General features: G+C 40.2%; 1 long non-coding RNA gene across 2 annotated transcripts in view; it reads left to right on the plus strand.

Moving 5' to 3' along the window:
• LOC145722753 (uncharacterized) overlaps window positions 1-26,699 on the plus strand; it is a 113,474-nt gene that overhangs the window by 64,993 nt on the left and 21,782 nt on the right. Inside the window, exon 3 of one of the 2 annotated variants that reach the window (XR_014147260.1) lies at window positions 6,348-6,871. The exons of the other annotated variant lie outside the window; for it this stretch is intronic. This is a non-coding gene — a long non-coding RNA (uncharacterized LOC145722753). Of the gene's footprint in view, window positions 1-6,347; window positions 6,872-26,699 lie in introns of those variants that run through there. 2 annotated transcript variants of the gene reach the window in all.

Genomic DNA, 26,699 nt, shown 5'->3' on the forward strand with positions numbered 1-26,699 from the left:
TCCAATTCTGAAGAAGGGAAGTAATGCTAGCCTGAGGGGATGAACTCTTCTGCTTCTGCTGGGAGGGGTTTCCTCACTTACAGGGACCTGGTGGAGTCAATCTTAGGTCTTCCGAATGTCTCTTTCTGCCCCTTGGTACTCATACTTGAAGGTCCCCTGCTCTCTGATGCTTCACTGATGACCTCTTCCCATCCCCAGTCCAGACAGAATTCGCCACTCCTTTTCTCTGTTTTTTCATATTACTTGGTATACACACCCTCTGTTGTAGCAAATAGCGGATGACGATTTTTTTTAAGTAGCCTCCACGCCAATGCGGGGCTTGAACTCATGACCCTGAGATCAAGACCTGAGCTGAGATCAAGAGTTGGGTGCTTAACCAACTGAGCCACTCAGGCGCCCCTCAAATTACATTTTTAATTGTTTATGTACATGTCATGTTTTCAAGTTGAGCTGCTCAAAGGTAGAGGCTGCTTTTGTAAAACTACTACTGATTGAGCATTTTATATATGTTATCTCTTTTGGTTCTTAAAATAAACCTAAGAGGAAATAGGCAAAGAGCAGCTAAATATCACGCTGCATTGTAAGGTAAATGCTTGGCAGAAACAGGGATGAAAGTAGGTCATGTTTTATGTGTATACGTAGCCCAGTGCTTGGCATTGGGCATGGGGGGATGCCAATAAGTGGTCATCAAATGAGTAAGTAATTAAGTGAATAAACTATATCCTACAAACTACAAGGAAGCCTTTTGATTTCTAGCTGTAAACATGTCCTTTCAGTTACTCTCAGAGCTCTGAGCGTGCTGCAGACTTTAATTCAAACCAGACCTCAATACCTAGGAAGAGGAGACTATATCACAAAACAAAATTATCAGAAACAGCACACCTAACCACCTCACTTAAGGTCATCTAGTGAGCCTGGCATTCCCAATAATGTGCTTCTCATCATATTGATTATTTAAAGATTCAATTTAAAATGTTAATACTGCAGTGTCAGAAACGTACAAACGTGAAGAGAAGATGGAATAAAAGAAGGCTTCGTTTCATCATATCAATTAAGCTTTGTCACGCACTGTGTTCAGACGAGAGCTTTTCTTTTGCTAAATAAGACCCACCTAAGGAACTTTGATGGAAAACTTTCTTCCCCATGTTTGCACAGTCTTCCTTGATGACTAATTTTTGGTACCATTATCTTCCAGTGCCCCAAAGGAGTAGGTTGCTCTGATTTTAATGAACAAAGGTATTTTACAACTAGGTTGGTTTTCGAGCTAATGATCTATTGTCCGCTGGTGTAATTAATAAATGGCAGTCAGGTGTGTGAGTTAGTTTTTGGCTTGGCTTTTCTGCTGTGATGTGGGTTTTTCCAGCACCAGGTCTTCTTTCACAATTACCATTCAGAGGGGGGGAGGTTGGGAGTGGCCGTGTGCTTCCAGGGTGCTACACCGGGAATGCTGAACTCTATTCCCCAGGGTTCATGAGCTCACCCTGTTTCCATGTGTCACCGCACATGTGTTGGATCCTGGTGGAAAAATAGTTGGGTTTGAGTGGAAATAGCAGGGAGTGGGACAGCTGCATTTCAAAGCTTTTCATTTCCTTTTCCTCTGCATCTAGCATATGGCTCAAATAGCGTTGCTGACTGTATAGTTCTGTGTAACTTCCCCCGTCATTTAGTTTTCTCTTTCACCCCTGTGCTGACACCGTCCCTAATCCTAAAAGCCAAATCCCATTCCCATTGTCTGTCTCTTAGGAATATGAGTTTTATTTTGATTCACACAATTTAAGAAATTCAGGCTCTAAGGAATTCTGATGTAACCTAGGAGTATTTTTCAAATGATCATCCACTGTAAAATTTTTTTTCTTTACTTTTTTTTGGGGGGAGAGTGGGTAGAGGTTTGGGAAGAGGCAGTAAGACATGATCAACCTGTGGTAGTAGAAGTGGAGATTTGTTTTCTGGTCCTAACTCTGCCTCTGATGCAATGACTATTAAACTTTTGTGTCTGTAGAACAAGAAAGTTGAAGCCTAACTGGATGACTTCTAAAATCCTTTACAGATTAAAAAAAAAAAAAAAAAAGATTCTGGGATTTTATTTATTTAGTTTTAGATTTTTGTTTGTTTCCTAGAATTTGAGTAAAATAGAATTTGGAGGAGATACAAAGTATGAATAGGACTGTTTTTATACAATATGGATTTTCTACCATAAACACATTCTCTATTGATTTGTTGTTCTGTACATTTTCTGTGAATCAAATTCTTTTTTTTTTTTTAAAGATTTTATTTATTTATTCATGAGAGACAGAGAGAGAGAGGCAGAGGGAGAAGCAGGCTCCCAAGGAGCAAGGAGCCCGATGTGGGACTCGATCCCAGGACCCTGGGATCATGACCTGAGCCGAAGGCAGACGCTTAACCATCTGAGCCACCCAGGTGCCCTGTGAATCAAATTCTTTAAAATTATCTGTAGTTCACAATGTGTTTAGATCTGTTGGAATATAATTAGATCCACTTGAATGACTTTCAGATTGACCATTAAATAGTCTCTGGAACTATATTGGTTATTGAAAACAGGACCTTAGTGTCTTCTTAAGAAGACATGGAATCATTTATGTTAGGAAGAAACTTACTAGAATAGATTAGTCCGGGAATTTGTGCTCAGGATTCTAGCTTCTATTACCCCTTCTCCTCCTTAATTTTGTACTTGATTTACTACTTTAGCCTTCAACAATCACTTTGTCTCTCTAGGCCACAGATGCCCAGCTAATAAATAGTGGCATTAATTCAGAATTACGTAGAACCTAAGGGTTACTAAATAAATTTCTGTAACATGTTTTGAGATATTCCAATAAAAAGTGATAAGGACAATGTCTTATTTTAGTTTCACTTTCCTCTTCATGCTATTAAAAACATTCAACATGGGAAATACTATTTCTACCTTCCAAGCAGAACTTTTGAGGATGTTGATGATATTAGCAACACTTTTTAAAAGAAAAATCCATCAGATATTTATTAAGTATAAGCATTCACATTATTTATTAAGCTGCAAATCATTAGTATTAAGTTCCCCCCCCCCGTTTTTCCTGGGAACTCTCCAATTTCTTTGCATATCTTGGTGATTAAAGGTATCCTATATCCACTAACAAGAGAGTGACTTCACTTTGTGCCAGATAGAAACTCTAATTCTCCTTAGAGAGTATAAATTATTTTATTTTGTGTAGAATGGATCAGAAGCACATCTTTCTTAGTTCTATGAAGGCCGCTTTTATCCAAGGACCTTTATTCCCTGGCCTAATTTAGCCATAAGCGTCCTTTAAAGATGAATAGTACTGATGATTGATAAATAAAATCTGCATAGAGATATAGCTAGTCACAATCCAGAGGCTCTGTTCTTTATCTTTGCCAGGGGATTTTCAAATCCACATGTCTTTGCAGATTAAATACTTATCTCCTGGGATGAATAATTTAAAACATCAAAAACTTACTTTGCTTTGAAGTGGCTGGTATGTGAACTAACTACATTATTGTCATCCAGATCCCTTTATTATTTCATTTTTTCACGGTTTTCAAATGTTACAACAAATTGAAGTTCTGCTGGGTCAGGAAGATGGACATTTTCTCTGCTGATGTGTATCCAGGTTTGAGTGGGGACTGTCTCGGTCTGTTGAGACTGCTATAACAGAATACCATTGACCGAGTGGCTTATAAGCAACAGGAGTTTATTTCTCACAGTTCTGGAGGCTGGGAAGTTCAAGACTGAGGCACTTGCAGTAGGCCTTCTTTCTGGTTCCTAGATGGGTCTGTTGTCGCTATGTCCTCACATGATGGACAGGGCAGGGGAGCTCTCTGGGCTTCTTTTAGAAGGACACTACCATTCATGAGGGCTCCACCCTCAAGACCTACTCACCTTCCAAAGGCCCTTTCTCCTAATTGGGAATTAGGATTTCAACATACAAATTTGGTGGGAGACATACTCAGTCTATAGCAGGGACATAATTGGAGGACTCTTTAAGAAAAAACAGGAAAAAAAAAATTTTTTTTTAATTTAAAAAAATTTTTTAAAAAAACAACAAAAAAAGAAAGAACAGGAAGTACATATGAAAGTGAATATATATTTAGAAAAAGAAACCATATACACGTAAAATTTAAGAGGTGACAAATGCCACGAATTAAATTAAATTAAGTACCTGAAATTAAATTTCCCTTTCCCCAATATTTTTGGGTGTATGCTCTTTGATTACCTCTTCACATGGGGTGCCTGGGTGGCTCAGTCGTTAAGCGTCTGCCTTCGGCTCAGGTCATGATCCCAGGGTCCTGGGATCGAGTCCCACATGAGGCTCCCTGCTCGGCAAGAAGCCTGCTTCTCCCTCTCCCACTCCCCCTGCTTGTGTTCCTGCTCTCGCTATCTCTCTCTGTCAAATAAATAAATAAAATCTTTAAAAAAAAAAAGAAATGATTACCTCTTCACATATCAACAAATTTAAAATTTTTATATCACTTTTTTGTAGAGAAAACAGAATGATCTTTTCACTCGAATGGTTGATTGAAATTTGTTTTTTATCATTGTTAGTTTACAGAAGTTTCTTTATTTCCACAACCTAGTTTTAGTCACGAAAATTATAGGTTGTTGTCAAATTTAGGAAACCTCTAAAAATTTCATGCACAAATGTACTCTCTGCAGCATTCCTCCAAACACAGAAATTGCAATAAACTTTATTTCATGCAATTGCCATCGAAAGGAACAAAAATATGGTGTGTTTATAATTGTGTATGCTGCCTTACTACGTATATGCCTGACAGAAAGAAAACTTCTACTTTCACTAGTCATTTACGTAAGGAACTGCAACTTCCACTCACAATTTTACAAGTCCGATGACTGGGAGAGTTTTCTAAAGACCAGCTCTGACTCCCTGTTTCCTTCTTCAGCCACATCCTTCTGTTGCCGGGTACCGAGGACACGTTATGTCACAATATAACCTCTAGCTCTGTATATATGCGTTGTGATGCCAGTGAGCATGGGAAGCATCAGAAATATTCCTGAAAGCCATTTCTTACACGAGGATGGCTTGCAACAATATTTATACATGGAATTGATTGTGAATCCATGAATGTATCTCATTGATTGTAGACGTATTTATACATCTACATATACATACATCAGTATATCTCATTGAAAGTAGATGTATTTATACTCTATTTGATTTCTCCTTAATTGGAGGTTAAACATGCCTACAGGCAAGTTCCCACCACCACAATGACAAGTTAAGTGACCGCTGGGACATAGGAGTGGGAAAAGACAGTGGTCTTAACTAATTACTGTTAGAAGATGTCACGTTTTTATATTTTACAGAAATACAAAATCCTCTGAGCACATTGCTGGCATCTCTCCCAGAGCTTGGAAGGTACCTATGAAAGTGAGGATTCTGAACTGTATATGCTATTAACGTCAAAGAAAACCTGAGTCTGTCCAAGTGCCTGGGCTTTTTGCTTTTGGAAATACTGTTCTTTATATCTCTGGTCCAGGTTTTTATAAATACCGCTTAGAGGCACCAGAGCGCAGTGTGGATAACTATCTGCAATCATCCTGGGAGGAGTAGACATCTCTCTTTCCCCGTGCTTTTGTTTCTCGTATTCCCAGAGCCTAGCATTATACTTCGTACACATCGTGTGGAGAAGCAGGGAGATGGGCCCGTTTTCAGGGTTCAAACCCCCTTTCACAATCTGGGTTTTGGAAAATTCGTCTCACTTGTAAATTGGAGTTAATAATCCATACCTTTAAAGGTTTCTGTGAGGGACACCTGGGGGGCTCAGTTGATTAAGCATCTACCTTCGGCTCAAGTCATGATCCCAGGGTCCTGGGAGTCCCGCGTGGGGTTCCTTGCTCAGCGGGAAGCCTGCTTCTCCTTCTGCCTGCTCTGTCTGCCGCTCTCCCTGCTCGTGCCCTCTCTCATTCTCTCTCTGAAAAATAAATAAATAAAATCTTAAAAAAAAAGTTTCTGTGAGAATCCGTGGTAATGCAAGGAATTAGTTAATTTTTGTGAGCCTTGGTTTACTCGTTTACAAAATGAAATTAGTAACACCGATCTTGAAAGGTTGTTTTGAGGATCTGACATAATACATATAAATTGACCTGCACAGTGCTTGGACTATAGATAGCATTGGCCAATAAATCATCACTACTTGTGGGAAAGGCTCACCAAATATTCTTGAGTTCTTCTACGCGTCCCAGTCTACCTTGCTGGGAGGGTTGGCATCACGTGACTACGTCTGACCAATGAAATGTGAAGGGAGAAGTGGCATTTATGGGCCAAGACAGTTCAAAGCCAATAATGTATTTTCTGCAACTCCTTCTACGTCCATAGCAGCACCCTTGATGATGGCGTAGCTAGAATATACAAGGAGCCTGGATCCCGGAGTCACTATCAAAGGACAACTTCAACGGGAGGACTTCTGGACTGTATTGGACTTTGTGAGAACATGAAATAAAAGTTGATTGTGTTAAGGCATTATGGTTTGGGTTTTTGTTTTGTTTTTTTTATTACTGTAGCTTAGCCTAGCATTATATATGATTATTACTGTTGTTCTTGTTTTTATTGGTATTACTTTTGAATTGAACAATTCACAAACATTGGTGCTTTTACTGATACATGGAGCTGGAATACTGGCTCCTGTACTCGGTAATGGGGACATAAAAATGTTCCCGTTGCACATAAAACCCCTGGTTCTTCCACAAACATGGATTCCAAGGAGGTCAAACTAAAATAAAATAGGAAGGAGAAAAAAGTGCATTAAATTTTCCACTGGGCTCACCAGCTAATCCTCTTTATTCAGGTTATTTCCTTGAAACCCTGACTCTAAGAGTCAATGCATATTTTCATGACTTATTAAAAAATGACGTCCTTTTCTACTAAAGTTTTAGAAATGATGTTTCCTCCCTTCTAAATTTCATTGGCTCAGCAGTGCTCCGTGCCTTAATAAGAGGTCTAATTAAAGTGTTGTGCAACACTACCTTTGCCATTAAGAATAAATTCCATAATCAGAAATTCTCAGTTGGGCAGCTGGGCACTCAGAGTTTAGCCAGCAGCAGGGACTAGCATGGAGTCAATATCTGTGTTTTTATTTTTGGAGGGGCCATCGCTTAAACTACATTGAAAACCTCCATTTAACCACTTTTTTTGATGGTGTGACTCAAAAAATGATTCCAGATGCCAGTTCTCTTTGGGAAGACTGGTAGAAATGCTAGCTTGATGGGCTGTTCCTTTGATCCTTTGCAGTTGTTACCAAGAGCTTCCAGAAATAGACATAATGCAAGGGACCAGTGCGAACTGTGCCAAGGCGTTAGTACCTGAAAGAGTTAGGACATGCTACCCCCAAATATGCCGTTTTGGAATCTTGATTATTTTGAGCTGAAGGCACCTGTAAACAGCAGATGCAGGAAGAGCTCTCTGACTTAGCCTTTTCTTTCTTTCGTTCTTTCTTTCTTTTTAAGATTTTTAAAAATCTATTTGAGACGGAGGGAGAGAGCCCATGAGCAGGCGGGAGAGGCAGGGGAGAAGGAGAAGCAGGCTTCCCGCTGAGCAGGGAGCCAGATGCGGGGCTCGATCCCAGGACCCTGGGATCACGACCTGAGCTGAAAGCAGACGCCCAACTGACTGAGCCACCCCAGGGCCCCTGACTTAGCCTTTTCTACCTAAAAACAGGCCATGAACAAGATACCCTCCCTGTACCAGGAAGAGAAGAACTTATTCTTATGGACAGAGAGTGGGAACTGAGGCTGAAATGGAGCTGTGCAAACAAATGTACTCAGATAACCTCATCTTCTACTAGTTCTGCCTCTCCCTGCATCTCCTTGTACTTCCCACAATTTACTGCCTCCAGCTCAGACCTCTTCGTCCTATTATTTTTCACAATTTATCATTTCTTTGTCCAAAAGGTATAAATGCTTTCTGCTCCAGTCACTTCTTCAGGTTTTCATTCTCTTGTGGAGTCCATTGCACCCCCTGCCCCTGCATGCACATAGGGGAAGGGAGGGAAAACTGAATGGGAAGAAATCAGAGAGGGAGACAAACCATGAGAGACTCTGGATTCCGGGAACCAAACTAAGGGTTACAGAAGGGAGGGGGAGGGGGGTGGGGTAGCCGGGGGATGGGTATTAAGGAGGGCACGTGATGTGATGAGCACTGCGTGTTATATGCAATTAATGAATCACGGAACACTACACCAAAAATTAATGATGTAGTGTATGCTGGCTAAATGAACATAAAAGGAAACAAAAACAAAAAACTTGCATGCTTCTCTCCTATTAAGCTGCCTTATATCCATTTAATTCTTAAGCCCAGCCACAGACCCTAAGCGGGTAGAGGAGCATTTTTCCTCCCCTATATAACCAAAGTAATGTCAATTTGGAAATTCATGTCAGGCTCCAGAGGAAAGGCAATTCCACAGGTCAGGAGATTAGAAAGTGAGGCGGGACGTAAATGCTTTGGGATATAGGCCCTGAACCAATGAAGAGAGCTGGATCTCCTTCTTCCTGAATGCTGCCAGCACACCTGGGAAGGTGGCAGACAGGCAGCAGGGGTGAGGGCCAGGCTGCAGGCTCAAGGATATGGAATTAAGTTAGACTCTGAGCCCAGTTTGAGAGAAGAGAGAATTCTTTTGACACGTAGGAAAAGTGCTAATGTTCATTAAAGATGTTATAAAAGAAATATCTGTGCATGGACTTAAAAAGTAGTATCACTTGACTGCATTTGAGGTTCAGGTGGGTTTCATAACTTTAGGCTAAATATAGACAGAGGGCTTTATTATATTAAGTATATATTATATACTATATAATATATATATTAAGTATATATTATATACTTAACCATATTAATATGGTCTTTGGTGCCAGACATTCCATGACAGAGAAAAGAGCAAAGACAGAAACAGACAAACAAACACACAAACCAAGCAAAAAAATTCCCACACATCTACTGAGACTCCTTAAATCTCCAAATGAGCCATTCTGATGTAGAAATTCTTGGATAGTTGTAACAAGTGGGTCTAACTTAAAAACTCTTCTGGACAATCATGAGCTATGAATATACATTCAGAAGGACTTGAAGAAATCTACATAATAAATTGCAGATACATTTCTAATAGGGAGAAATGCAGAGGAAAAGAAGAGGCAGGTATTCTGCAATTCCGAAGTCTTTGTGATGTCTTATCAGCAGAATCACCGTCCAGAACGACGCTAGCTTTGCTTTACTCACAGTGGACACCTAGTTCGCCTGAAGCAAATAAGAACACCTCCAGGAAAAGGAGAAGAAAATACTCCCCCCCCTTACAGGCTGTAGTGCTTCTCCCACTTTCCAGAGTAGCTGCCTCCTGCCAGAGACCTGCCTGTGGTCCTCCCTCAGGTCAGCTCAGTCTGGTTAACCACCTGCAGGCTTCCTAACTACCTCGGCTCCAATTCTTTCCTAAAGCGGTGGTTTGCAAGATCTAGCATTGGAATCACCTGTCCAGTTTATTATAGCACAGCTGTAATGTGCTAGCCCCACTCCCAGAGTTTCTGGTGTAGTCGTTCTGGGGTGGAGGTCTGGAACTGTCCTCTCCAACAGGTCCCCTGGAGATGCCGTTGCTGCCGGTCGGACAGTCACCCTTGAAGAAATGCTGTGTTCATATATACAGTAGAAGTACTTTTATAGCAAATTATATTTATTACCAAAGTGAATCCTTTTCTGTGATCCTGGAGCATGCCTACCAATCACTTTTTCTTGCTTGATGCTGAGTGCTTAAAATGTGTCTAAAATGTGTGCATTATCAAATGACTGAATCTCTCAAGTGTTGGACAAAACTTACAGGGCCAGATTTTCTAATTTTGTCCTTTATCGCCTTTCTTTTTTGGACTTTAAATACAATTTCACCATTTGTGCTCCAACCCTGCATCCCTGGACTTGGGGGAAAAGACTCTCTTCCTCTCCAGCCATCTGTTTATCAGGGACGGGCTCTTTCTTCCTTGTTTTTCCTCTTCACAAGTAAGGATGATAGTCTAAGAATACATTAACTTTAGTAAAATCATCGTAAATAGACAAGATACTATAATCTGTTCTACTTATCTCACCTCCATCTCAGAAATAGCACTACTCCGTCCTAGCTGTTTTTCTATTATTTGATCTTCTATTGTTTTTTCCTCTATGGAAAATATGATATCATCCTTACAGATGAGAATCTAGTTTAATTCCTTTTATTAGTTCTGAAAATTCTTTTTTCTTTTCTCCAGGTTCATGACATGTTAGCATCAGTCATTTTTGTGTCACACGGTGTCCCAGCTTGCGTTTTGCATTTGCTTATTTTCATGATATATATATTTTTTTACTGTGGTAAAATGTACATAGCAAAGCTTACCCTTGTAACCAATTTCAAATGTATAATCAGGTGGCGTTAAGTACATTTACAATGTGTTACTATCACCAATATCTTTTTCCCAAACCTTTTCGTCATTCCAAAGAAACCCTGTGCCCATTAAACACTAACTTTTCATTCTCCTCTCCCACCAGTCCCCAGTAACACCTATTCTACTTTCCGTCTCTGTGGATCTGCCAATTCTAGGTACCTCCAGATAGTCAGTGGAATCCTACAATATTTCCCCTGTTGTGTCTGGCTCATTTCACTTACCATGATGTTTTCAAGGTTCGTCTCTGCTTTTATAATCTGTATTTCTTCTTAGATCTCTCCAATAGAGTTTGCATTTTCTGTCGTGTTCTTTCTCACAAGAAAGCTTTTGTTATTTCATGATCCACCTTGCTTCTTCCCCTCCTCGCCCCACTCCCCACTTTTTTTTTTTTTTTTGGAGAAAATTGAGTCTACTTATACCGAAGGTATAATTAATGGAATCATTAATTTTGTTCAGCTTTTACTAGCAGGTGAATAGAGTTTTGTGTGCTGATTATTCATTTTGCAACTCAGGAGCTGGATTTCTCTGAACTCTCTGCTCTCATCTTGATGCCTAGCCAGCCACAGCAAGTCCCAGAACGTTTTAGGTGTCTCTGAGAAGTTTTCCAAGAGCTCTTTCTAGACCCTTTTAGAATAATCTCTAAAGCTGAGGACCTCAGAAATAGGGAAAAAAAAGGAAAAGTAGGGGTATCTGGCTCAGTTGATTGTCCAAATCTCGGTTTCAGCTCAGGTCCTGATCCCATGGGTCATGGGATGGAGGCCCACGTATGGACTCCGTACTCATCGGGGAGTCTGCTTGAAGATTCTCTCCCTCTCTCCCTCCCCCCACTAGCACTCACAGTCTGTTTCTGTAAAATAAATAAATAACTGTAAAAAAAAAAAAGAGAGAGAGAAAAATACCTGTTAAAAGTCATATTGCGTAGGCCTTATCTGCAACTCAACCACCTCTTTAGCCTTTAAAGTGGCTACTGTTTTTTTCTCAAATAATGAGTGAAGAAAGTTAGGTGCTAAGGTGGTGGAGAAGTTTAAAAGATGGGAGAGACCTGCATTTCGTCTCAGATGGGCTGTGCCTCCCGTGCGACAGGGCAGCTCCCCATGAATCTCTGTCAAAGGGGAGAGAACCTACAATCTCCTAGATCCAGTTAGAACTGGAGATTACCGCTGCTTTTGATTACATATGAGTTCAGGCTGTGTATCAATTTGTTCAAGTTGTGGAGAATTTAAGGCTGCCTCCAAGGAAAGTGACTAGTACAGCTAAAAGCACTAGATCAAAAGAAATCAAGTTTTCACCAATAGCACTGGGTTCCTTTACAGTCTTTAAAAGTCACACTAATTTATAAACTGCTTGAAAATTAGGCTGTGCTCAATGACTGCCCAACTATCAGTTAGAGGATATCTAGTATCCAATCAAAGAGTGTTTTTGTTCATAATTATCTCATATATATATAGATAGATACACACAACTCTGTACACATAATTTGAAAAAGTCTAGGTAGCTACTAGTTTCTTCTTCTTTTTAAAAATTGCTTATTGGTACTAATGAGTGAGTGATGTTATAACAAATAGGACTCTTTCCTTCCTTATGTATATGACAAACTCCATGCACTCAGAAAGTATAGAGACTATACGTTGTTTTAACTGGATTTGTAATTCAGTAGGCCAAGCTTGGCTTCATTCCCAAGTTCAAAGTTACTTAAGCAAAATGGGAAACACCAATAATACTATACATGCCTTTTATAAGCAGATAAAATAGAAAGCACTTGCCTAGAAACATCAGTCTTGTGCATTCATTTTGCCTCAACCCTTGATATTACATTTGCCCACTCATCATCATGCGTCTAGAAAATTATGTTTAAAAAATGGCTCACACTACAGAATCAAGGAATAAGGAGGTGATTGCAAGGTTAGAAGTTTTACTCCTCTGCCTATCTTGAAACTCTGCTTCCAGTAAGAACTTGAAGCATTTAATCCGTGTTGCTGCTCTATTTTCCAGCAGGGACCTTCTTAATAGTTATTAAAAAGAAAGTTTTCCTTCTATTTCCAGTTCTTCATTCAGTCTCTAATACCTTGAGCCCTAAGATAATTTGATTCAATTCAGCCAAACAAATATTTGAAAGAAACTTTGTTAAGCCCTGCTTCCTATTTGAAGATTAGGGAGCAAAATTCCTCCTGGTAAAAAGTTCACAACTTGGCAAGGTTAAGGGGGAAAATAAGGTGAACATACACATTTAGTTAATACAATGCAAAGAAAGTAAATGCTAAGAGAGAGTACAAAGTTTTCTCAGGGTTTGAATGGCAGAAGAGGTCAGGCTCCCTGGGAGGGTTAAGGAAAAACTTAGGTGGTAGCATTTGATATAGATCTGGATTCTCAAAGTTTACTGTGCATCAAGATTATCTGAAGGATGTGTTAAAATCCAGATTGCTAGGCACCACACTCAACATTTTCCATTCAGTAGGTCTGAGGTGGGGCCTGAAAATTTGTATTTCTAACAAGTTTCTAGGTGATTCTCATAGTGCTTTTTCAGATACAGTGCTTGAAGAACCATTGTCCTACAAAGTTTGAAGAAGAATAGAGAACCTTTCCCCCAGAGAAAGAGATGAGCATACTGGAGAGGCAAGAACTGAAGGGCACTTTAAATAATAATAAAGATTCCTAATGTTTTGAGCTTTCTTAATTTTGCCAATGAGGTTCAGAGAGGTTAAAGAACTTGCTTATCATCATAGCCAATAAACAGCAGAGTCAGGATTTGAACCCATGGAGTTGTCAACCCAGAAGATGACGCCTAACCTCTGTGATTAATAATAGGAAGCAGTACATCTTCACCGACACCTTTTGTTAGACAGTAATGGGAGTTAAAGCTTAGCATGCAGGTTGCAGTTAGAGGGCTTAAATGCCAGGGCAAGGAACTTTATACTTAGGATGTTTAACAGAGATGTGTTGAAAATTTTTGATCCAGATTGAGAAGTGTATAGAACCAAGAAGGGCAAAAGAATGGAAGCCTCGTTAGAAGTCTTCCATAACAGCCAAGTAAAAGGAAAGGGCAATGGTAGTTGGACTTGTGATGGACACAAGAGCTATTTTGTAGGTCAGCAATACTGGTGATTCCCAGTCTTTCTACCAACTATGATTCCATAATTCCAAAGATTTCGTTAATGAAGCAAACTGGATTTAACTAAACAAGGAAAAAAATGTTCCATCTGAGGTTATTATTTTTCCCACTATAACGCATTCAGATCGTAACAAACAGTTGATAATCATCTAGGGCTCAAAGTTACATTATTGTCGTGGTTGTGATAAGAGGCACCAAATGAGCAAATGAGCAGATCTATAAAATTTTACTGCTTTCAGTTGCAGGTCTTTGTCACTGTACCCATATCCAAGGTCAGTTATGTGATGGACATTTTAAATTTAAGTCTGATCTACAGTGCATGTTTCAGGAATTCTTCTGATGCCATCAAAAGCCAGTGGAATGTTTTAATAATCCTGAGATAGTAAGTTACTTTGCTGATATAAAATAATTCCACCAAAAACAAAGAAATCCCTGTGGTTTTGTGGGTAAATATATAATTTACACTAGGTATTAAAAAAACTGAATATATCTTTTCCTGTTTTATGGTTTGAAAAATACAGCATTTAATGGTGAGCACTCTGGACACTGAAAAATACAGCATTTTGCTACCTGATAAGGAGGGGTGGGGGTTGACTGTATATAAGAGTCAAGGAAGACTTTCTAAGTTCAGGCCAGGGGAGTATTAAAACAATACAGGAAGTTGGGAGAAGGGCCCCATTGGGAAGAATTTGGTGCTGAAGGATAGAGTAGATTAGTTCACGTGTGTTGGGATGTCTCTTTAACTCAGGAATCCGAGGCAGGATATTGTTACCTATCAGCCTTTATGAAAATGAGAAATATTGAGACTTTTTAGAGTCAAGAAAACCACATTGTTATTTCTCTGCCACGTGACATATTTTAACTTTTCGAATGCAGTTTTTAGATAAAATAAAACTTTACTAATGTGGATCAAAACGTTCCACTTATACCTCTCTGTCACTGCCCATACCCCTAAGCCCCATGGGGGGAAAAAAAAAGATGGTTTATTTTCCTCATAACCGTGGTGGCCTACATGTGTATGGTCATGAAATAGTTAAGCAACAGGCCTCTGATAGTTGTAGCTACAGAAAGCTCTCAATGAGGTGATCCATTTCTGCACAATAGGATCTAGTTTCTCCCCCATAGTACAGTCCAGCCCCAAAGGCGGTCATTCTCACACTGTCAAAAGCCAGAGTGCCTGAGGGCAGTCATTCACAGAGGCAGATATTTTACAGAGGGCCCTGGAGAGTATCTCTCTTTAAGTCTCAGTATGTGTTCCCTAGCAAATTAGAAAGAGCAATAGCAAGAGCTATAAATACAATTCATTATGTGTGTTTGGAAATTGAATTTTGAGTAGTTACCATCAAAGATACTGAGTATGCACTGCGAATGAGCATTTCAACCTTGCTGAAGGAAATAACAGCCTTGACACATATTAAGGTAGGAAATGGGCGCCTGGGTGGCTCAGTTGGTTAAGCGACTGCCTTCGGCTCAGGTCACGATCCTGGAGTCCCTGGATCGAGTCCCGCATCGGCGGGCTCCCTGCTCGGCAGGGAGCTTGCTTCTGCCTCTGACCCTCCCCCCTCTCATGCTCTCTCTCTCTCTCTCAAATAAATAAATAAAATCTTAAAAAAAAAAAAAAAGGTAGGAAATGGAACAGACCCAAAAGAGAGGACTCTCAGCAGATAACATGTAACTAAGATGATGAGAAAAGAAGAGGGCACAAGTAAGACTGTAGAGGTGTACGATTCTCAGTAGCTAAATGCAGCAGATGCTTTATTCTTAGCCACACATGGCTAAATGAGTCACCATTCTCTAATGAGGAAGAATCCGAAAGAATGCCAGAGGGAAGTAACCCCAAACTCGATTATTACTGACAATGAATATATGTAGGTATGCATGTGTTTGCTTAAATTAGCTGTTAGGGAAGCTCTGTTTAGTTTATTCCTCAGTGGGGGCTGAGTCATCAACAATTAAATTTTTGCTTGCTTCATGGAGTCCACGAGTGGCAGAATTTGTCGAGTGTTGATCAGCAGGCCCGGGTGGATCGAAGCAGCATTTGCAGCCAAGCCTGTGGTACCCAGCACAGAGAGATGAGGGAGCATCCCCCCGTGTCTGAAGCTCCAGGAGCCTACAAAGTCCTTGCAGCCCTGGCAGCTCGGCAGAGCACAGCTGGGGACAAATGAAAACTTTAAGAATGCACCTTTAGTTCCAGGTTAACTAGAGAGCCTGAAGCGGGTAATGAAAGCTGTTATATCTTGTAATTAAAAGGATTTGCTGAGTGGTTACCTGACATAGTTGCTAGACGGCCTGCATGAAATGACATGCAGCATTCTGCAGTTACTGTGAATTACCTTATATCATCACCATGCCTTGGAAAAGACAAAGAAAATGTAGGGAGAAGCTTTTAACAGCAATTTGTAGCAAAGATGTTTGGAATAAGAACACATTGCTTGTTACCACTGGCTCTTACGTTAATCACATAATTGCAAATTGGCTTTCATTAATGTCTGGATACCACTGAAATAATCTTATACCTTCTCTAGTCTGATATCCTGCTATTTATATTTATATTGAACATGCCTGTACATACAGAGTTTTTTTTTTTTTTCCGTAGGCATTTAATGGTTCCATTTTTTCCTTTCTACTTGGAGGCAGGGAAATAAGACTCGTAAGCCATGAGGCTGTATTCTGAACTCATAGCTCATAGGTAGAATATAATATAAAAATAGAAGTGTTCTAAAAGGCAATACATAGATCTTTATGCATAGAAAAGCCTACCACAAAGTCCAAAATTATAGAAAAGATATTTGATGCCTTTGAATATTGCTCTCCTCTTACCATGGTCCATCCTGGCATTGTGACCTTCTCTCCTTAAAGGTAGTCAGGCTTGAAGCCACACTTTGCTTGCTACATTCTAAAGGTGACTGTCATCCTCTGTTAATGAAAAAGGACAATAATCACCCGCTGTTTGTCAGTATACAAAAACAAGAGAACAGTCTGCCTGGTTAGCCTGGCTCCTAGGTGTGTACCATTCTACCTACTCCCATGGAGCATGCAGGATCAACACCTGAATACGTAGAGCTTAAGTGGACCAGTTTCCAGTTGGCTAGTTAGTGCAGTGTTCTACCAAAGGAAAGGCACAAAGGTACACGTGGGGTTGGGCAGGTATTTTCCTACTCCTTCTCTTTAAGCTTTTCTCTAATGTAAAATTTGTTTTTTATAGAAAATCATGGAGTAAGAAAAGAAGTATAAAGAAGAAAACAATTACCCTTTCCCTAGTCTGAAATAATCAGTATAAATGTTTTGCAACCTTTTCAAGATTTATTATTTTTACTTCGATACTTCCAGATGTATTTATTAATTCATTACTAAAATGAACATGTATGTTCACCAGTTGGGAAATGTTCTGAGCCTATAAGGACTAATTTCAAAAAAAACATCTTTTAGGTCAATATAGCATGCAAATTACAAATGGTTCTTTTACGAATTCACTTACTTGGCAAAGTGAGTGGGCAAAGTGGGCAAAGAAAATGCAAAATTGTCAATCTTTTATTCCATTTGTTGCTTAATACAATGCCAATATATATCTCTGGTTTTTATGGGGTTTGTTTTTGTGCTTTTTTTTTTCTTGGCTAATTAAAATACCACAGTCACTTTGATTTTCAGTCTACCTACTCCCATTATTTTCTTTTTCATAGATTGCTGTTATATATTTTTACTGTCTTAATGAATTTATCTTATCTTGAAGTATATTTAATTCAACATTTATCTTTTATGAAAAACAAATATTTCTTATAAAATGTAACCTTAGGGAAATAAATAGAACACACGTAAGTAGTGAGAAGCAGGGTAAAAGAAAAAGCTATGAATGTAACTTGAATTTGCAGTCTTACCTGTTTCATTAAAACCCTCTTTAATCTCAGTGGCACCTGGGTGGCTCAGTCAGTTAAGCATCTGCCTTCAGCTCAGGTCATGGTCCCAGGGTCCTGGAATAGAGCCCCATGTTGGGCTCTCTGCTCAGTGGGGAGTCTTCTTCTCTCTCTCAAATAAATAAATAAAATCTTTTTAAAAGTCCTCTTTAATCTCTGAATCACAAAAAAAGAAACTATATATTGTTGTTTTAAATCACAGCTAAACATCAACTTAATAGTTTCATACCTGGCAACTAAAAAATCCAGTTTCTCTAAAACAAAGCTTCTCCTCTTTATAATGGGCCGAACTTGTCATATTTTTCAGAGGCTTTCTAAAAATTAGTCTACTGAATAAGGTGATAAAACCCTTTATCTTTGATTCAAAAACTTAATGACAGAAATGATAATACTGAAGGCAGGAAAATAGGTTTTTGTCAATAAGTTTAAGTGGCATTAATGAATGAATCCAGTTTTTGGTCTGTAAACTTCTGCCAGTTGAGGTTTTCCAGGCTTTCTGGTGTCTTCCACAAATAACTGTTATCCTGGAAGCACACAGGTAAATCTGGGCCGCAAACTAGTTTTCCTAGGATACCCTTAAATCGGGGGTCTTAGCTTAAGACTAAAACTAAGCTCACCCATCATTCAGGCTCACGTGAAAAAGTCTGAAAAATCTTCAAAAGGGAGGTAGGGAATATGCTGTGTTTATGAGTATCCCGAGCAAAATTTCATTTACAGAAAGAAAAGGTAACCAGTACTAGAGAAGAGGGGTGACCCTGTGGCCACTGCCTCAAATTAATCCCTAACACTCAGACTAATCCCTGGTTCCTATGTAATAGTTTCTGCAGCTTTGCCAGACAGGGGCCTACCAGCTTCAGAAGATAGTGGCCTTGGCTCAGGGTTTTGCAGCCTCAGGACGGAGCCTTGGACCTTTAGTGGGCATCTGTTGTGGCCACCAACTTTCGTGTCCACAACGGGAGTGAATCTAGAAAAAGGGAAGAGAAGTACCAGGAGAAGAGAGGTTTCTTCTGGAACACAGAAAAAGCAGTTTTCGAGAATTTTTGTACTTCTTGGGAGGAACTGATGCTGATTGGGGCAGAGTAAGGAAATACTGTTTTGCGATCATTTTTTTTTTTTATAACATATTTATTTTTCTGGCTGCAGTGGCCTAGGAAACATGAGTTTTCCTCTCACTTAGACTTTGTGCGAGAATAAAGATGAGCCAAGGAGGGTAGACAAATCACCTCAGGTATGTAATGCATTTGAGACACTATTATCCAATTTTTATGTAAGTGAATTGCTTGTATCTTACGGATCTTCATGGTCCAAGTCCAGTTGGATATCGGGCAGGATATGTCACATCAGAATGCCTATCAACTAATAAAATATGATTTATTAAGACTTTATGTGAAGTGTGAGCGGGGAAGCCAGGCATGTGTGTCAAATGCCTACCTCCAATGAATGTGCCCATAACTGTGTGCTAGGCACTTGTCGATTATGGGCTAAATGGCCACCAGTAACTGTTAAGAGTTGTTACAAATGCTACCTCTTACAGAAGAAATGGGTCTTTTAGGCTCCCATTGAAAGGCTGTCAAGTCCTGGGTCCCCATAAGCAAGAGCTTAGATGGGGATTCAGGGCCCAGGTAGCTGGTAGAAAAGGTCAGAAAGACAGTTCTGTCATCAGGGAGATAGAGCTTATCAGGAGAGTATGCTAGGTGTAAGCTCCTGAGGCTAGCGGGCATATTAGTTTTATTCACTGCTAGAGCCCCAGCATCTAGAGTAGTGGCACTCATTAAATTGTTGTTGAATGAACGAATAAATGGACATGGAATGGAAACATTTCAGGCAGCAGAGGGACCGGCTTGAAGCAACCTAGATGAGCACAGCTCAGTTTCAACTAAAATTAGAAGTAGTCAAACTAGGAAAGGACTGTGCAGTCTTCCCCAGGAGGCAAGGAAGAGAGCTTTGGTTCTGGGATAGCTGGACAGAAATATTTAAATCAAGGGCCACTGAAAATCCAACTGGACTCTTCATTAGCTATCTATGTCCCCAGTTGTCTCTTTCATGCCTATCATCAAGAGAGTTTCGTAGAATATATACTGTGAGAAGGAGTATAGGCCCTGTAGTTATATTAGTTATCTGTTGCCGAGTAACAAAGTTACCCTGAAATGTGGCAAATTATTTTGGAATCCAGGTGTAGCTCAACTGGGTGGTTTTGGCTCAAAGTCCTTCATGATAATGCTGCCAAGCAGTTGGCTGGGGCTGCCATCATGTCACGGCTCGACTGGGGTTAGTGAGTCTGCTTCCAAGCTCAGGCACCTGGTGGTTGGTGGATCTCAGTTCCTCACTGGCTGTTGGTAGGCCAGCAAGTTCTGGTCATGTGAACCTCTTCATAAGGCTCACTGCTCTCCCTAAGGGATAAGGCAGGGGTTGGCAGGTGGGGAAAACCGCAAGGGAAGCTACAGTCTCTTAAAACCTAATCTCAGGAATGACATCCCATTACTTGTGCCATATCCTGTTGTTGCAGCTTTGGAAGAAAGTGTCAGAGCACTATTCTAGTGTGTGAATACCAGGAGGCAGAGATGGTCAGGGGCCATCTTTGAGCCTGGCTACAGTATTAGCTATGAACAGTGTTTCAAGAGAGCGTGTGGCCCCACAGGGCCCCCCACTCATCTCACCCCTCAAAATAAAATCCAAAGATCCCTCCCACACATGTTTCTGCTACAGTATTTGAAATGGAATGCTTCTGAAACCATCTAATTTGGGGGCCCAAGGTCAGAAATTTATTCCCAGTCTAGCATCTCTGGCTCCCTCTTATCTGTTCAAACTGTCAGAACGGGCAGAAGGGAGTCACCTCTTCAATTCTGTTTTTATTAGTTCATTTTCTGGGCAGGAGAGTAAGGGTAAATAATTTTGATCCTGCCAAACTCTCATTTTCTGGCTCACACCACCTCTTTTTGACGTTGGGATTGTCGTCACTGTAGGGGCTCCCTTGAACCTCTAGCCCAGCCTTGAAGAAAAGCTGTATCTACACCCAGAGAGCATTACGGCTACAACAGTCGCACAGCTTCTGCAAAGAATTCAGCAGTCATCTGACAAGTAAAGACTTGCACCTGTATCCTGGTGCAGCTGGAGCGACTTCTGAGCTCCAATAGGCAGGGCTTTTTCCATGGGCTGAACTCAGTAGGCTGTCCCTTGTCTGGAGTGTTGTGTCTTCTCAGGGCTTGGCGAGGTGTTATTCCTGCGGTTTGTGTTTCCACGTGTGGGAAAGCTCTGCAAAGTAAGTCCCAGCGTACCCTGTTTAAAGATTCACGTTTGAGCACAGATGTAGACTGAGTCCAGGACTCAGCTTCGGTCGTGTTTCCTCCCTCCCAACGTGCGCCCCACCCCACCCCCCCACTGCCGAGTCCCCGCTGTCTGGATGGGCAGCGCCCTAACACTCCCCATCCCAGACCTGGCTACACCACAAGGAGTTAAAGCTGTCCCTCTGCGCTCTGTGAAGCCACACCAGAGCAAGGGAGGCTCTAATTGCTTCTCTAGAACTGGCAGGGGGATCACTAGATGGAGTGATCTAATAGTTTTTTTCCACAGCTATTGTTCTGATCACATGAGAGCTATTGGTTGTCCTGATAATCCAAATTTTCCAAACCCTGGTAATTGTCATGGTTGGAGTTTGAATTAACCTTTAAGCCATTTTGTTCCTTAGATCCTTGAAGCTGTTGTACAACAGAAGTACAAATTGCTAAACTTCAGCTGTTTCGTAAAACCACATCGTAGATAATAATTACAACGGTCTTTTCCATTGCTTAGATAAGCTCTGCTGGTATAGACTAATAAACTTTATCTCAGCATTCCGATGAGGAAGTGGTTTTACTAAACCACTGAGTGTGAGTCTAGCAATAGAATTCTTTACAGTAAAGTTAATGTAGGAAAACCTGATTCTAGTTTAAAGGGATAGTCAGGCCACTTACCAAAGTTTACTTTGATCTAAATTCCAATTTACTTAATACTTTTTCTTCAGTAAATCTTATTGTAAGGACATTGTCCAAATTGTAGACTAGTTATAGAAGTCGTTTCTGCCAACTGGGAGCTAAGAAAGTCATAATTTAAAGGATTTTTTTTTTTATGTAGCTCTCTGACGAGAGAAAATAGTGCCTTTATTTAACAAATGGGAAAGAAAATGAATGAGTATTTCTGATGACCGTATTCTTTTTCTCTTCTCTTCTTTGTCTCTAAGAGCTTATTTCCTGGTTTTACCCATTGACATGAGGTAGGACTGCTTGTCAAGAGCCAGTATGTTTAGTATAATCCAGTTTCCAAGGAAATACAGAGATTGTCCTACCTTTAACAAAAATTAATTAGCCTTTGCACATAATGCTCTAAGAACTCTGGTGGGAACATGACAAGAAGGAGGGTTCACTTGGGACTATGGCTGCAAAATATGTCCAAGGCTATCCTATCTCATGGACAGCTACCTCCATTACAGCCACAATGACTTTGAAAAAATGACCTTTATAAAGGTCACTTGATTCACCTGCTAAGAGTTAATGAGCACTTGTTGAATTTTACTTTGTGTCAGGCAGGGAAGTGGGTGCACTGAACAATAGATGTATAGCATAGTTATTAAGAGCTTGAATTTTGGATGCTAATTGCATGAGTTAGGCTTTTATTTCTGACATGCTAATTATGTAGCCTTGGGCAAGTTATTCAACTTCTCTGTGCCTTGGTTTCTTCAGCTATAAATTGGGAATAATAATAGTGTCTATTTCATAGAGCTGACAGGATTAAATGAGTTAACATTTAGAACAGTGCCTGTCGTCTCCTAATGCTGTAGGTTTTAGTTATTATTGATATTATAAGTATTACTCAAAAGAAACATAATCCTATTTTCATCTAAATCTCTCCCCATCCACAGTTCTCATAGCATTTCTTATAGTCAATTTTTTTTTTTTTTGGTATGTTTAAAACAGATTTTCATGAGAGCTTCAAGAATTACAGCACTTTGCAATGTGAGACCCTTATTTTGCTGATGCAAACCAGCCCTGGAGAGGCTATATGAATGGCTCCAAGTCAAAAACTTACCTGGTTGCACTGCCAGGATTAACATCCTGTTTATGCCTCTAATACCTTAATTGTGGCTTAAAGTCAGGATGGCATAGCTCAGGGGGCCTGAGCTCAGACCTAAGCCAGAGAACTTCAGGCCCACTGCCCTGTGCACGAATCAACATGCATCCCTTCTCCACCAAAGCCAGATACCGTGGCTTTGAATATCCCTTAGAAAAGAGTTCTGACCACTTTCCACAGCCCCATGCCTTCTTATAGCTAGCATTTAATCCAAGCAAAAAGAAATGGGAGTTTCTCTGCCTTTTTTCTATGGGTCAGCCCATTGCATTGGTGACAGAAACCAATGCAAATTAGCTTACACACAAAAAATGTATTAGAACTGAAAATGTGCCTTTAGAGGTTTCCAGAAGACTAAAAGTCATTCCCATCCTGTAGAATTCTCCTCGTCTCTCATCTCTGCTAGACAAGCAGAGTATTGGCTTAATTCTGTAACCCACCATTCTCTGCATGGTAGGGACACGGCTAGCACAGCTCTGGACTGAGGTTCTTAGAGCTTTCTGATTATGTGACCTAACAGGGCTGGCTTCCACTGCGTGCCCATCACTGTCAAGGGGAGGGCGTATTACAGGTGCCCATTGTGGGGGAGTAGAGCAAAGGGGAAGATGGAATTACCAACCATCCTTTTCTATAACAAAACTTTCTCTGACACTTAAAAGCCCAACACACCCTTCTGGATGAAAAACATAGCAACTTGCCTACTGTTTATCATCGCTTAAAATTTTATAAGAGCTTATACTTACTTGGCAGTACATGGAGGCAGTTGTTTACAAGCTGATTTTATAAATGAGAAAACCAAGGATCTAGTTTGCTGGTGGTCACATATTTAACAACTAATCAAATGTGAGCTAGAACTGGGTCATTTCTTTACATCAAAGATTATTTCAACCTCTTTTACTAACAAGCAAGGGTATTTATTGTTCTTCGGTTTATAGGAAAAGAAAGCAAGCATTAAGTACAGTGTGCTAGGAACCTGGTTCAGTGTACAAATCAACACATATTTGTTGAATGAATGAATGTCTTGCCCATGTGAGAGAGCAAAGCCTTAACAAGATGAGAAATACAAATGAGGATCTATGCAACAATGAAGCCCACCAACTTCTCTTGCCATGCACCCACCAGCCCTGGCCCTCTTGTTGAACGAGTACTGGCTGAAGGAAGTTTTTCCTTGTTTTCTTTCCTGATTCAGATTGACAGATCCTTGTGTTTGACTTTAAATTAATTGTGACAGCACGTCCTGAATTAGTTCACAATTATTCTTTTTGTCTTCTGTTCTGTAACACAGGGTTACTTTTTCGTACCTGCCGGATGCTTAACATGTCCTTTCTGTGTTTGACTTTGTTTAGTTCTCGCAAATATGTTTCGTAACTGTGTTTAATAGCCCAATCAGTTCATAGGATTGGGGAGGGGGTGGTGGTAAGGAGAGTGAAATGCTACAAGCTCTTCTCCTTGGCTATTAATGAAATGATTCATTTCATATTAAGTGTTACTCAAAACAATTCTTAAAGGGATCCAATTTACTAATTAGATCAATCATGATGTCCTCACTGAGAGTTTTGATTTCCAAAATCAGAACTTGATGCAGTGAATAGGGACTGGAGAATATAGTTTTGCAAAGAACCTACTTCTGTTTCAAACCTGGGAAACCGCTGACCAAATCTCAGAGAAGTTAGAACATAAACCCTGTGCTGCTTAATTATCAGTGAAATCAGTTTTTTAAAATGATACCTCACCACCAAATAGCCAACAATGGAAGTATTTCATAGTTGGCAGCCACTAACGCCCTCCAACTTTCATTGAGATGAGAGCTGAGATTCGATCTGTAGTTTTCCCTTTGAAGCTCCAAGCACTTTGTAAAGAAACGAATTTACCATTCATGGAAGTAAGGGCCTGGCCCAGATTATACGCTGTGGAAAACTTCCAGGTGCCATCTTGTGGAGCTGTTCAGTTAGTGATCAGAGAATTCAATATACGTTCTGACCAGGTCCATGACTACTTACTGGGGTGACTCACTGTGCCACATCCCATTTTACCTAATTATGAATGCAAACACTGGGCTATATAAAGATGGGCTTTGGGGGCACCTGAGTGGCTTAGTCGGTTGAGCGTCTGACTCTTGCTTTCCACTCGGGTCATGATCCCAGGGTCATGGGATAGAGCCCCACATCGGGCTGCTCACTCAGCATGGAGTCTGCCTGAGATTCTCTCTCTCACTCTCCCTCTGCCCCTCCCCCCACTCTCTCTCTAAAATAAATAATTTTTTTTTTTTTAAATAAATACTGGCCTTGTACCTAAAAGGAAAACAACTCTACATTTAGGATCTTATTTCTAGATTCTCACTCCTTACTTTTTTCCAGACTAAATACATTCACATCTCTTGACTATCTTTTTGTATTGAGGAGTTCCCCCCTAAAATAGTATAATATCAGTAGTTTTCTCAAAGCATGTACCATGTTTGGGGTACCTTGTAGGTTTCATCTTCCTTATTCTCCTATATAATTTTACCTTGCATTTCTTTCTTCATTCATTTTTTCCCTTTCTTTGTTCTTAGCAATCCTTTTTACATGTATTTTTCTCTTTTTTTTTAAGATTTTATTTTTATGTAATCTCTACACCCAACATGAGGCTCGAACTCACAACCCTGAGATCAAGAGTAGCATGCTGTACAGACTGAGCCAGCCAGGCACCCCCCACATGTATCTTTTCTATAAATTTTCTAGTGCTCTTGGTTTCTATCCATTCTTTATACTCTTTTTCATTGAGTTTCCCGGTGTTTCTAAAGTGATCTCCTTGGAATGATAAGTATTTAAAAAGGGAAGCACTTAGGTCCAGTAGCACTGTTAGGTTTGGCTTTTGGTATTCAGAGTCTTAATTTTTCTGCTAGTTATTCTAATAACACTTCTGAATGTAGAGAAAACTCCTCAGTTTCAGATGGTCCTACCAAAAATTATAAGTTCTATAAACCATGTCACTGTCCTCATACTTCTAAGAATTAATATTTTTCCATCATCCTAGATTTCTTTCTGGACAAAGACAAGACTGCCCTCTGGTCTTTGTTATCAAGCCTAGAGCTAACTTAACAGTGAATTATTTAGAAGTGGAAGATCCTAGTCATGCCTGACTTTGGGACCCTAATAGATCATGTGTCTATTTGACTGCAAGCCTCTATGGGACTTTAACAACTCAAGGTATAGACATTCTGTCTGTGTTCAAGACCTCTTCTCAAAATACTACTTAAAATTATTGGTTATCATTTAGGCCCCATTCTTTTTGTCCGTCTTGGGTGAATTCCTCCGCACACTGGGTATTAAATGAAAGCTACCTTTCTTTTATTCTTTTCAAGCAATCTCTCGAACCCTTTCTGCTTTGTTTGCCTCTTCGGTGTCTCCAAAAACACTAGGGAGCCAGGAAGAGGCAGGAACCCGGCTCTCCTATCCCAGCAAGGAAAGAAAATGAGTCTGATCAGCTCCTATTGCCTCTGACCTTCATGTGATTTCGTTGTTCAATACTGCTCTCAGGAGAGGTGGCGTCCGTTGTACCTGGGTTGATCATATGGTTCTAGACTGATCTAGACTGATCTAGACCTTGCCTAGGACTCTGAGTCCTTCGAGGGAGTCCAACACCTCTCTGAACACTAAGTTTAGCTCCCACACAGGTACCTCTCAGGGTATTAGCAGGCATCAGGTGTGCTGGGTTGATGTCTTGCCACTTATAGGTCCACAACTACAGCTCTCCACTCTCCTTTGGAATCATTGAAAGAGTTGATTTCCTCATACTAAGAACAATTGTCCAACCTCTCTTCTGAGGATACCTTGGTAACTCAAAGATATTTTATCCTCTAAGAAGTTTTCAGAGTGATTCCAAGGTATTCACAACTAGCCTTTTTTTTTATTATGTTATGTTAATCACCATACATTACACCATTAGTTTTTGATGTAGTGTTCCATGATTCATTGCCTGCGTATAACACCCAGTGCTCCATTCAGTATGTGCCCTCCTTAATACCCATCACCAGGCCAACCCATTCCCCGACACCCATCCCCTCCAGAACCCTCAGTCTGTTTCTCAGAGTCCATAGTCTCTCATGGTTCATCTCCCCCTCCGATTCCCCCCCTTCATTTTTCCCTTCCTGCTCTCTTCTTCTTCTTCTTTTTTTTTT

Source organism: Leptonychotes weddellii, chromosome 7, assembly GCF_054177405.1.
Source record: "Leptonychotes weddellii isolate Sample4059 chromosome 7, ASM5417740v2, whole genome shotgun sequence".
Taxonomy (NCBI): Eukaryota; Metazoa; Chordata; class Mammalia; order Carnivora; family Phocidae; genus Leptonychotes; species Leptonychotes weddellii.